Source organism: Pteropus vampyrus, unplaced genomic scaffold, assembly GCF_000151845.1.
Source record: "Pteropus vampyrus isolate Shadow unplaced genomic scaffold, Pvam_2.0 Scaffold97, whole genome shotgun sequence".
NCBI lineage: Eukaryota > Metazoa > Chordata > Mammalia > Chiroptera > Pteropodidae > Pteropus > Pteropus vampyrus.
The window spans coordinates 2095273-2109630 of NW_011888878.1; the positions used below are offsets into that span (position 1 = coordinate 2095273).

Genomic DNA, 14358 nt, shown 5'->3' on the forward strand with positions numbered 1-14358 from the left:
TTTATATTGGAAGGCCTTCATTAAGGAATGTATGTAGACCGCAGAGGAGCCAACAGAGGGAGCCCTGCATGATCATTTATTGCAAGAGATTAGATTTGATTGCAGCACATTATTCTCATTTTTTTAAAAGGTTCCTGATTTTCTTTTTTTAGTTTAGGAAGTTTAATGATTTAATAGACTTTATCATGTAAAACAATTGTCATTTATTGTTTAAATTCGAGAACACTTTCCTCTCTCTGACCTGCATGTTCTCCTTAGGTGAGGTTTCTTTTACTTAATATAATCATCTTTAGAAATGTTTCATTATAGAAGAGTCCATAAAGCTCCAGTGAAATATCATGCTTGGGTATATTGTGCTACTGATATTTAAATTATTTAAAAAGTAAATTATATCATATATTCAAATTGAGTGTCTATCCTTCTTGCTTTATCCTTTGAATAGCCATGGGTGCTGGAAACTAGTATAATAGTGGCATCTTTTCTAGGAGCATTTATGTTATTCTGTGGAAAGTAATTTAAAACATATTAATTATATTAAAATAAACTCAAAAGTGTTATAGGAAAGGAATATAAAACTAGCCTGTATTTTAAAAATAACATGTGACACTTTAAAGAAATATTTGGATTGGGGCAGACATTGACTCTTTATTTTTATGGATTCTTGTGCAAGAAAGTAAGATAAGCACTGCTATCTGGTCTAATAACTGTAACTTATAAGTACCTTCTATGTAACTAGAGTATACTGACCCTTGGAAAGAGTTGCCCTCATTCAAGGACAAACATTTTTCACTCGGAAAAGAAATTTGCAGTGGATTACTCAAATAAGTAGACTTAGAAAATCAAAACATTTCCTTAGTAACATAAATAATGTAGGCAGGCAGCTAATAGATTATTATAACATAGATGTCTTCAGCTGAAAGCACTATTCACATTTATTACTCTTACTCCAATTTCTCAGGATTTGTCTTCTCTACTCTTTTATTACCAGCTGACTCAGGCAGACAGTACAGAGAGATAGGAAACGTATAGTTAAGTACCCTTGACATTTTTAATTCTTATAATAATACGATTTTCTAGTATATTTTTATTTCACTGTATACAGATGGAGTATAAATAGCAAAAACTTTTATAGGAATTCTTAAGAGAAAATGATAATGATGTATAAAACAGACAATGAATTTAGATTTCCGCAAAGGCAGTAGAACCTCTATCGATTTTTCTTTTTTCTTTTTTCTTTTTGTAGCCTCTGCTAGTATAGTCTAAGTACATTAATAAAGAATAGGAAATGACAACCCTTTAAAATTTATCAAATGCTTGCAGATATTAAAACAATTATTTTTTCACACACTATTCTCTTCTAAATTCTTACATAAAGATAAATGTAGTTCTTTTGATATTTAAATATGTTTAAAGCAAGTCAGTCCCTCAGAAAATTAATATTAGTTTCTTTTTTCTAAATATTAGGACTTTCTTAATCCCATCAAAAGGAAATGCATTTTAAACCTTCTTAAATTTAATAGGGTTATTATTTTGCATTGTAAGCAACTCATGTAAGTAATCTTCAGTCTGACAGCCTGGCACCATTAGAGACTGGTTAAATCAAATATTTCTGTGACCTATAATTTCAAGAGCAGAATTTTAGTTCTGATTTACAAAGCTTTTCTGTATCTTGTCTTCTAGGTAATTTTCAACTCACAAAACCAACGTCGGTTCCTGTCAAGTCTTCTCTCTTACACAATCTCTCAGAATTAATGTGTATCCTCTGAACTAGGATCTGCTATTAAAGTGCTTTTTTCTTATTCCAAAGCATTATGTGGATTTTTCTGCCCTTAACCATTGGTGTTTAGGAGGATGTTTAGTCACATGACATAGCAATCCTTTCATATCTCCTCCTTTTTTCCTCTGAAGCTGCAAAGGAATGTGAAATGACACACAGCTTACATCTGCTCTCCATGCTTCACCACCTCTCAGCTTCCCAGACCACATGCCTTTGTTCTTCCTCCTAATTCATGAGTACTGGCGTTTATAGCATTCTCTCTCACACATTTGTCATTCTATCTCTTTCATATTGATATTTCCATTTTTCCTTCAAACTTCAAAGTTATTCACTTATACTTTGGATAATGCTAGTCAGAGTAATATTAAATAAAACTAAATGAGTTTTTCTCTCTATAAAATACGTTGAAGGTGTTACTCTGCTGAGAGATGAGACCATTTTCTTTTCTTGTGTTTATGGTCTCAATTTTGAGTGTGTGTTGAAGTAGATAAATGCCTAGCTTGTTAGAAGACATTGCATTGTTCTGTGCATTCTTTTCAGTTAAAAATTTTTACCACACATTTTGGGGGAACTATGATGCAAAAGCCAGAAAGTGCTGTTTTAGGCTGTTACCTCTCTTTATTCAGTGAGATTCTCTAAGCTTATATTTCTCTTATTCAAGAGTGTTTTTTCTTCTTTTACCAAAACTGTTCCAGCAGAATTTACGGGTGTCCTTTATCTACAGAGTAAATGGCTTCCTTCTTGGTCATTAATTTGACTGACATTGACATTTGACATTGTTGCTCACATTGAAAGTCTCTCCACCTTTTGTTTTTCTGTTCTCTTTCTTTTCTTATTTCTTCTCTACTATATTTTTGGTTCTCTTTTGTCTTCTACCACTTAGTGAAGGAATTTTTCAGGGTTTTATTATTGGCTTTATTTCTTTTCTCTACATTTTTTTCTTGACTATTTTATTACTTTCACCACTTCGATTTGTTTTTATGTAGTTTCTAACTTGATATCATCATTCTTGAGTGCTCTACTGATTATAAGTACCATGGTTTATGACATACTTCTTCATTGATGTTATATTAGAATCTTAAACCTAGAATATTTTCAAATAATTCATTTCCTAATATCTAATTTTTAGAACCCACTCCTATTTATTATTGACAGATTATTTTTTGTATTGTAACTTCCCTTCTCCAAAACTACTAGTGGCTTCTGAATGCTTTCTTGTTTTTCTCTTAACATAAGCTAGACTTTCCCTCCTTTATTCTTTGCTTTATATTAGTTCCTGTCACTACAGTGCCTTCCCTCTTATAAAAATCTTGTTTTCAAAGTTCAGTTAATACTTATTTTATTCTTAATCTTTTCAATCAGATGTGATTTTTTCTCTCCTAAAATTTATTTATTTATTTATTTTTTTACTACTCTTATGATAGGTATGATAACATAATATATATGGAATCATAGTTGTATAAGCAGATTTCTTTGATTTTAAGATGCACAGAAACTCCAGAATAATGTTGGATAGAAGTGGTAAAAGTGAACATACCATCTTGTTCCTTCCTGATTTTAAGGGGAAGCATTTAGTCTTTCACTGTTAAGTATGATGTTGGCTGTTGTTTTTTCATAGTTGGCCTTTGTCAGGTTGAGAAAGTTTCTTTCTATTCCTAGTTTGTTGAGTGATTTTTTTTTTTTTCATAAAATAGTGTTTGGGTTTTTATCAAATGCTTTGTTTTGCTTCTAATGAGATGATTGTATGGATTGTGTGTGATCTGTGTGATTCCACAATAGCCAAAGGGTCTTAGGAAAAAAAAAATGGAATAACACACTTCCTTCTTAATTTAAAAACTTAATAGCTTTGTATTAAGAAATCAAGGCAGTTGGTATTAGCATAAAAATAGATATGTAGACCAATGAAATAAAATTGAAAGTCCAGAAAAAAACTCTTATGTATATGATCACTTGATTTTTGATAAGTGTACTAAGACCATTCAATGGAGAAAGGATAGTGTTGATAGTGTTTTCAATAAATAGTGTTAGGAAAACTCGATATTCACAGGCAAAAAAAAAAAAAAAATCAAGTGAAAATCTTATTTCATGCTGTATACAAAATGAACTCAAAATAGATTATAGACCCAAATATAAGAATTAAAACTATAAAGCACTTAGAAGAAAGTATAGGAATAACTCTTAATGACCTTTTACTAATAATGGTTTCTTAAATATGACACCAAATAGTACACAGGAAAAAAAAAAAAGAAAAGGTACATAAAATGGACTTTATCAACATGGAAAACTTTTGTTCTTCAAAGGACACCATCAAGAAAGTCAAGAGACAACTCACAGCATGGAAAGAAAACATTTTCAGATCATGTTACTGATAAGTGATTTGTATCCAGAATACACATAGAATCCTTATAATTCAATAATAAGTCAGATAAACAATTAAAAAAATGAGGAACAATATGAAAAGACATTTATCCAAAGAAGATATATAAATGCTGAAAAAGATACACAAAAGATGGCTCAACCTCATTAGGCATTAAAGAAATACTACTTTATACCCACAGAATAGCTAAAAACAATGTTAATAATAAGTGTTGATAAGAATGTGGAGAAAATGAAACTCTTACACATTGCTACATAAAGTGTAAAATGCAGACACTTTGAAAAACATGTTGGCAGTTCCTCAAATGGCTAGACATAATTACCATGTGACCTATTAATTCTTACCTGCAGAAATGAAAAAATATATTTACACTCATATGTATACATGAATGTTCATGGAAGTATTATTTGTAATAGCCAAAAAAAGTGGAAATAATTCAAATGTCCATCTATTGGTAATGAGTAAACAAAATATGATATATTTGTATCATTGGAATATTACTCAGCTATAAAAATAACTATATCCAGATACATTTCACAACCTTGAAAACCTGAATGAAACTTGAAAACATTTTGCTAAGTGAAAGAATCTGAATCTATATGGGGTTTTCTTTATTGGATCATTCCCATGGGCGTATAGATATGCCTTACTTCTATTAACAAAATTCCTTCTTTGATCCCCCAAGTCTTCCTCTAGGTGCTTCATCTCAGTTTTCCACATTCACAGCAAAATACTTCAAAATATTTTCTATACTCACTACTTCTGCTTCTTTCACCTCCAATTTTCTCTTTAACCCACTTAACTAGTCTCTTAATATAACACCACGGAATTGCAATAGCTCTTTTTAGGGTTGTCATCAGCTTTTGACAAAGGCCATAATTACTTTTCTGTTATTATATTAACTTCTCAGTAACATTTAATATAGTTGATCACAGTTTTCTTTGTCTTCCTTCCTTCCTTCCTTCCTTCCTTCCTTCCTTCCTTCCTTCCTTCCTTCTTTCCTTCTTTCTTTCTTTCTTTCTCTTTTTTTTTCTTTCTTTTTTTTACAGCCTTTTTCTTGACACTATACTTTCAGGCTTTCAAATAATTGCCAATCTGTTTTTTTCTCTACCTCACGGACTGCTCAGTATCCATTTCTTTTGCTACCTCTTACTTATCTCCCATGTCTCCAAAATGTCGATGTGCCAGGGTTTCATCATTGTTCTTTACTTTTTGTTTTCACGATTCTTCTATGTGATCTCCAGTCCCATGACTTAATACTATCTGCCTTATATCAAGGGACTCCGTATATAGCCAAACATCTGAATGGGAGGAGGCTAAATTCCCCCAAGGATAAACTTCTGAAAAGGAATACACATGTGAGTCATTAGTTGAAGAGCCTAAGGCAGCTGAGGGAAGGAAACTCCCAACTAAGCCAGTAAAAGCGATTCCAGGAAACCCAACCAATGACGCTTACTATACCATCCATGTGAAATGGCTCCTAATTTTTATTTTCAGCTCTATCTTCTCTTCTGAGCTCCAACTGTATATCCAACATGGCCATTGGATTTCTAACAGATATCTCTAATTAAATTCGCCAAAACAGTATGCCCCGCCTCTCCTTCATCCCTTCTATCCACTTCATTTTCCAACCCAGTGTTCCTTATTTCAGCCAGTGGCAGCAGCATTTACTTAGTTGTTCTAGTGAAAATATTTGATGTACTCCTCTCTTTCTCTCAAACTCCTCACATCCAATCAGTTAACAAGCTCTATTGACTATAACACAAACATTCAATGAATATGACCACTTTTATTATTTTCGTGACTTTAATTCAAACTCTCGCCTAAATATTCTCCTAAGTGGTCTCTCTTTCTGTACATTTGCCTTTCTTTTGGGAGCAATAGGTCATTGAGTAAGTTTTCTAAAGTATAAATCAAATTTAGCACTTATTACACCCCATTATTATATTTAACTTATTATATGTCTAATACTTGCCACTACTCTCTTTATCTCTCAGTGGTTAAAGCATAAAATTATTTAATAAAGTTAACTTTTGTAAGCAATGATAAAAGGGCAAAAATAGCCCTGGTAAATTGTTCAGAAGACCTCATTTTTATTCCCAGAAGAGGAGACTCAGGAACTGGTTTAATTATCATGTTCAAAGTGATACAACTAATAGATTGTTAAGCCAATTTTGAACACAGAAAGACTGGCTGAAGCTGGCTTTTTATAAGAAAATATTATTTAATATTTCATATAAGTGTTAGAACCATCTTTGTAGGTCAAAGTTCTATATTAACTGAAATTGTATTTAATTTATAATTTAATTTGGGGATGTGAACTTACATCTCTACAATATTAATATTATAATATAATTATAATATTGATAATTTATTATTATCAATGAAATGTATATCTCTTAATGAAGGTTTATATTGTAACATTCAATAAGTATTCTTTGTACAAATAACTTTAATGTTTATTACAGAATACTTCACATATGTTTTTTTCTGGCTTTATTGAAATATAATAAACAGTTGCTAGTATTTACATCGTACAATTCAATGAGTTTTTTTTTTTCAATTATAGTTGGCATACAATAATATATTAGTTTCACTTGTACAGCATAGTGAGTCTTGGCACTGCTCAGCAAGGAGTATGGGACACACCTGGATGTGGCTTGGGCGGGGGGGGGGGGGGGCGAGAGTTGGGGGAGGTGAAGTTTCAGGGAATTCTCTGTGTGGAGCAACCTGTTATCCAATTTAATGAAGTCTCAGCTATGGTGGTGCTGTGTCTTCACAATGGGAGGGGAGAGGGACAATGGATACTGGGGGCACTTCTGCCTGGGAGAGACCCTCGCCTTTGGCTTTCACTCTGACAAATCAGTGTCCCCCTGTAAGTCCCTAGTGTCCCCTGTGCAGTCAACTTGGCGCTGGTGCTTAGAGAGAGCAGGTTCATCACCGTGAAAGTCCACTTGAGAACAACATCCCTTTAAGAGACAACTGCAGCTGTGGGCTGCTGCAGTCTCTGTCCCACTCAGCTGCTGGGGACTGGGCAGCCTCATGTCTTCGCCCTCTCCTACCTTCTACTGTTGCAGGGTGATTTCTTATTTCTCTTCCTAGTTGTAGTGCTTCTGTTCATCTAGATCCCAGGCAACTTTGTGTGCTTTTGCTCCATGTTTTTGTAACAACTTTGATCTGATCACCAGAGGGATGAACAAAGCCTCTATCAACTATATCATTTTTCCTCACTCTCTCCCATAAATATTTTTTGTTGTGTTTAATTGTAATCATTTTTTTTTATTGGTGTTGCTGGAACATAAGAATTGTCTTGATTATTGTAGTCATCTTCAGCCCTACAAACTTGCTGAGCTCTCTTGTTTGTTGTAATATTTGATTATAGATCTCATTCATTCACTCAACATATTTTAGTGGGTGCCTACCAAATGTTAGGTGTTGTTATAGATGATCGAATAAATAAGTAAATAAATAAATCACATAAATGAGTATTATAAGTTAGGTTATTTCTTATAATCAATTCTTGTGTATATAATGGCAATTTAGTTTTTTTATGTTAATTTTTATATTTCATTTCTTTTTCTTGCTTTATTGCATTGGACGGGATTCTTATTTAAATGTGAAATCAAAGTGGACACTGTAGGCATCTGTGTCTTTTTCTGATTGTGAAATTACACCTAAATTTTCACCATTAAATATCACATTTGCTGTGGAATTTTTGGTGGATATTACTTATTAGGTTAAGTAGTTTTTTCCCCTCTTAGTAGTTATGCAAAATTCCTTTCTGTAATTATTGATATATGCATGCGTTTTTTCTTTTTTCATTTTGTAAAATGGTAGATTATATTAAAAATGTTCTCTAATGTAAATCATCTTTATTTTCTTAGAAATATATATATATGTGTATATATATATAGTACCCCATATAAATGTTTTAAATTATTGCTAGATTTATTAATGTTTCCTTTAGTAATTTTGCAATTATAATAACTGAGACTAGTCTGTGAATTTTCTTGTTCTTACTATCATTTTTCATATTTGTTAATAAGATTAAACTAAGTTCCTAAAGGAATTGTAGGTCTTTTGCTCTCTTTACACTTCTCATAAATATTTGTTACTTAAAAATTTAGTAAAACTTGCCTTAAATGTAATGTCTATGATTTTTAATTCAATAGACAAATAGCAACCTAGTGTATATCTATAATCCTACCTTCCCTACTAGGCTCTGTTTTCATGTGCTCAGCAGCCTACTAAACTTGAATGTCCTATTATTACTCTCAACCCTATCGTACGGTTTGGATGTTACACTGTTATTTTATATATATATATATATGTATATATATTTGTAGGTTCTTATTACATGTTTATTTAATTGAAGTTTAAATTTCAATTATCATTGTCTCTTCTTTCCAAAACCTGACACTCACCAACTTAATTTCTTCCTCTGATATAGAACCTGGAACATTTGTAAACCTAGAAACTTCTTTTTCAGCATCCTCTTAGATTTGATTTGTTTTCACATCTGGTTGATTTTTTCTTAGTAATCGTTTTTAAATCTATCATTATTTTTCTCCTTGGTACATATAACTTTATCCCTGAGTTGCTTTATTCACTTCAAATTATTATACACATTCCAGTCCAACATATAAGCCATCACAAGATTAGTCTTCTGAAAAACCCAAACCACCATGTCACATCTTTACTTACAAAATTCAAGAACTCACTATCATATAATAGGTTAATAATTTTTTCTCTGACTTCCCCCAGCACTTTTCCTCCCTAATCAATTGCATCATTTGCTTTTATTATTATAAGTTTCTGTTGCTCTGTACCCGTAATTAATTTTTTCCAATCAATTGTAAACACAATTTGATTGGAAAAAAGACTATGGGGCAGAGACTATGTTTTATTTATTATTATTATTATTGTTTTTTGTTTGTTTGTTTATTTTTTATTCACTGAAACTTGTGCTCGAGAACTTGACATGTATTGCTATTCAATAATGTACTGTTTGTTTGATTGATGAATCACTTGTCTGCCTGATTAGCTCAGTTGTTAAGTGCAGGGTGCTAATGAAGTCAGGGTCATAGATTAAGCCCTATGTGGATCAATTAGCTTTGGCTGGTTTCATAACTCCAAATCAACATTCCAAGAAAGCATGTGTTTGGACATAAAATGGGGAGCAAAGCAGAGGTTGAACATTAGGCTAGCATAATTCCATTTCACTGCTAAAGGTAAAAAGTTCTAAAAGAAAGGGTTCTACCCTACATCTTTAGGTATAAAAGACAGTCAGGTCTCAGCTTATGCATTAGTCCTGGGTCTGTCTAATTTTCAGAATATTTTTCTTTCATCATTCAGGTAAAAATCAGTAAGATACTTAATTTGTTTAAAAATAATCTTAAAATCTCATTAGTGAAAGTTATATGAAGATTAAATTTTCTAGTTATATGATTTATTTCAAATTATTGCTGCAATAGTACCATCTATTATTTTATAACAATCTATTTCATGTTAGATTTACAAATAGTCAAAAGTAATGTACTTTATCATCCATTTTTGTGACCCTCAGAAAAATGATATCCAAACTATTTTTTTCCTAAATTTCTAAATTTTTGAGTTTAGTAGATGTCTATAGTACAAATTAATTGGTCTCAGTATTATGAGCTGTTTTCACATAACGTATGTTTAATAATAGTCATTATTTTTTACATTTAGTAGAAAAAATCCATAAACATTATTTAAAAAAAACTAAAATCACTATAGCAAGAAGAAGGCTAAAGGAGCATATCTAATCTGGTTTTCTGAGTTGATTAACACTGCTTTTCTTTTAGCCTACAGGAAGCAAAACAAAACAAAACATAAAATAGCCACTTCCCTGGGATACCAAGAACTAGTCCAATGAATTATCCCCTTGAAATAATATGTCCCTTTGAAATGCTCTTTTTTTTTCTTTTCTTTTTTTTTTTTTACCTAGTAAATCGTTACTTCTCTGCTTTTAGTCTATATCACTAGTTCTTGTTTAATGTTAGGACTGTCTACCTCATAGCCTAAGATGATCAGAAATTTCACATGAATTTGTTTTGGATTATCCTCATCTGTTTGAAAAGTACAGCATATTGATTAATAACATAGGCTCTGATTTGCTGTTTTTCAAACCTGATTCTGTTGCTTAATACATGCCTGATCTGGAGGCAAGTTATTTAACTTCTCTTGTTTGTCAAAATGGGGATAATAACATAATCGTAGCTACCTTATAGGACTATTCTGTGTCTTAAATGATTTAATACAGGTAAAGGGCTTTGAACTATGCCTGACAAATAAGAGATACTCAGCATATGTTAGCTAATGGTAGTAACACCATAATCCTTGTTGGAAATCACTCAGATGGTCATCACTTCACCTGATCCTTTGTCCCAGTGGTATTTCTCTGTGTTCTGGATCTTAGGGCTTGTACAGTCCAGTTATCTTCTACCACAGCCTTCTCAAGTGCACAGGAAACAATAGCTAATCTCCTGCATATCTCTGGGCTTTGAATGACTATTGATATTGACTATATAGTGGTTTAACCATAACCGATCTTAGATTTATAATTCTTTGGATATAGAAAACCAAAAACATCAAGGACTACAACCCTCACAGCCTCCAATGTCTCTAAAAAGAAAAAATAAACACATTTAGTATATAGAATATTAATTACATTTTAGTTTTTCGTAGAAAGTACTCTGTAAACTTTATGTTGGGGATACAACAGTGAACAAAACAGATAAATCCACTGCTTTCAAGAAGCTTATATTCTAGTAGTGTCTCGGAGACATGCAATAAAAAAAAACATAAATGAAATATATCTTGTGCTATAAGGGAATAAGTGTAAACAGAAGAAAATTAAGTAAGAGAGATAGAGTGTGTCTAGAATGGGGGAGGGATAGCATTTACAATAGAAGGAAAGTTTCAATCCAATTTTTAGATTGAGTTACCAAAGAAGTTTACACTGAAAAGATGAATTTGAAAAAAGATATGAAGGAGATGAGAGGGTGAGCTATAAAGATCTTGGGGAAGTAACTTTCTGACAGAAAGAATAAAAGTCCAAATGCCTGAGGATGAATTGTGCCCCTTATGTTTGAAAAACACAATGTGGTCGAAGCAGAATTAGCAATTTTAGTGTAATAAGATATAAATTCAGAGAAACAATGGAAGTCAGACAATGTAAGTTCTTGGATATAAATATGTCATTTCTCTTTATTTTTCAATTAATCATTCTATTATTACCTTTAAGTACTTGACTCTTCCCATTTCTACTCCACTTTTAAATGGTTCAAGAATTCCAAGGAGTTACCCAGTTCCAGGAGTCTGGTTGCTAGTTTTCTTCTATGCCAGAGGGAACTGGACCCTCATTAGTTACTGTCTGTGTTTCTAGTAGCTTCTACACTGTTCTGCTTTTCCAGTGCAGTCTTCTAAGTTCTGAGGGACACTCTTAGACATATAACGCGTAAGTCACTGACTACCTATAGCAAAGTTCGTGCTTGGACTCAGAAGGTACTGTGCTCCTAGTTTACAGTTGCATACCTAGCTATAGTTTATCAAATCATTTCAACTGTACCAGTGTGGCTGAGTAAGGCAGAGTAACTTCCAATAACGGCTTCCCTCTGACTCTGAGTCCTTTGACATAAGTCTGTGTGGCTGGCAGAGCCTCCCCTGGCTGATGTGCTGCCTTGGTGTACATTTATAAAAGCATTTCCTCATTGGCTTGGTGATTAAGTGACATCCTTGTGAGATTTAGGGAAAAGTCTTTCCTATGGGGATAAGCCCATGGAAGGCTGAGTGAGCATGAGCTGAATTTCAGCTTCAAATCACTGCCTCTCCAATTCTTACTGTATGCTGGACACAATCCACCTCACCTTAAATGGTGGTGCTGGCTTAACTTCCTCATTAGGTCTTCGGACTTCTATATAAATGTATTCAGTCCTTGTCCAGTTATGTTTCCAGGAGCCTCAGGGAGCATCAAACTTGAAAACAAGGAAGGTCTATTATACTCGAATGACAGGACAAATGTTTTATCCTTAATTTTTCTTAAACAAGGGAAATCGGTGGCTATTAATTATCAAACTTCTGAAGCTTGCATTTTCACTCTCTCTTTAGTGGATATCTTATTTAAATATTAATTCATATATATATATATATTTTATCAGTCTTGCTAAATTTTATCCTGTTTTTCATTTTTTCAAAGACTCAGATTTTGGTTTCACTAATATTCTCTATTGTATTTTGTTTTTGTTTTCAATTTCATTAATTTCTGTCTTTATATTTATTGTTCCCTTCTTGCTTTGGGTTTATTTTGCCCTTTTATTCTTAACATGAAAACTTAGATTATTGGTTTGAAATTTTTATTTCTTCTAATGTAAACATTCGATGCTTGTTTTAGTGGCATTTCACAAATTTTCCTGTTGTGTCTTTCTCTTTGTTCAGTTCAAAATATTTTCTAATTTCTCTACAGACCTCTTTAATTCATAAATTATTCAGTAATATGTTAGTTAACTGCTAAGTATTTGGAGATTTTTCTTTATCTTTCGGTTTCGATTTCTGGTTTAATTTCATTATGTTCAGAGAACATACTTTGTTTCAATTAAATTCTTTTAAATTTATTAAGATTTGTTTTAACTCTACGGCCATGCTACCCTGAACAAGCCCTATCCCATCTGATCTCGGAAGCTAAGCAGGGTCAGGCCTGGTTAGTACTTGGATGGGAGACCACCTAGGAAGACCAGGTGCTGTAGGCGTAAAATATAAGGGATTGTAAACTGACAAGGTCCTTGCGATCTGTGAGGTCAACCAAGGGTTGCCTCGCCTAAAAAAAAAAGTTGTTTTATGACCCAGGGTATTGTCTAGTTTGGTAAATATTCTATGTGAAGTTGAAACAAATGTTTATTTTGTTATTGTTGGACGAAGAGCTCTATAAATATAATTTAGATGTAGTTGGTCGATTGTGTTGTTTAGTTCTTCTATATTCTTGCTAATCGATTATTCACAGAGATGTCTTAAAATCTCCAATATTAATTGTATATTTATCTGTTTCTCTTTTTAGTTCTGGCAGTTTGCTTCATGTATTTTGAAGCTCTGTTTTCACGAGTATTCACTTCCAGGATTATTATGTCTTCTTGGTGAATTGATTCTTACCATTATTATTGTTCATCTTTATCTTTAGTAATTTTTTTTGTTGCAAAGTGAAATTTATCTGATATTAACTTAAACATTTTGCTTTCTTTTGAGAGCGCAAGGAATGCATGGTATATTTTTCCCTTTATACTTTTAACTTAACTCTATCATTAAAGTTGAAGTAAATTTCTTGTAAATAGCATATATTTGATCGTATTTTTAAAAATCATTCTTTTAATGTCCCTTACATTTATGGCTACTCATTTAATGTAATTTTATTTAAAATTTTGTTTGTCACTTTATTTTATGTTTGATTCATCTGTTTCTCTTTATTTCCTTTAGTTGTTAGAATACTTTAAATCATTTCATTTAAATTTATCTAATATATTCTGACTATTATATTTATATATTTTCTTTAGTGGATGATCTAAGGATTACAATATACATACTTAACTTTGTCTACTTAAAATAAATATTTTACTATTTTTAATGGAATGTAGAGACATTGTTATAATATAGACATTTATCTCTTCATTCACTATGTCAGAGTTGATTCATATACTACATCTACATACCTGAAAAACCTCTTCAGACATTGTTATAATTATTTTTACTTTCAACTTCCACTTATATTTTAAAGAACACAAGAACAGTCTGTTTATTCAGATTTATACCATTTGTTCTCTCCTTGTTTTTGATATTACAAATTTCCTTTTAGTATTGTTTTTCTTATGCCTGAAAAAATATTATTTAGCACTTCTTTTAGAATAGGGCGTATGGCAACAAAATCTCTTGGTTTCCCTTTATTTCCCATTTATTCCTGAAGGATATTTTCCAGGATATAGAATTCTGGGTTGTTCATCCTTTTCTTTCAGTACTTTAAATACATTGTTTCACTTCTCCCTGATTATCATTTCTGATATAAATTCTGAAGCCACTGACATTCTGATTCTCCATCATTGTGATGACATTTTTATTTGATAGCTTTCAAGACTTTTTTTTTACCTTCAGTTTTTATCAGTTTAATTATGATGTGTATGGACACAGATTTTTTTTT

General features: G+C 32.0%; 1 pseudogene; it reads left to right on the top strand.

The window, feature by feature from the left end:
* The first annotated feature begins 12806 nt into the window (after window positions 1-12806).
* Window positions 12807-12925, top strand: LOC111742609 (annotated as a pseudogene).
* Window positions 12926-14358: the final 1433 nt, after the last annotated feature.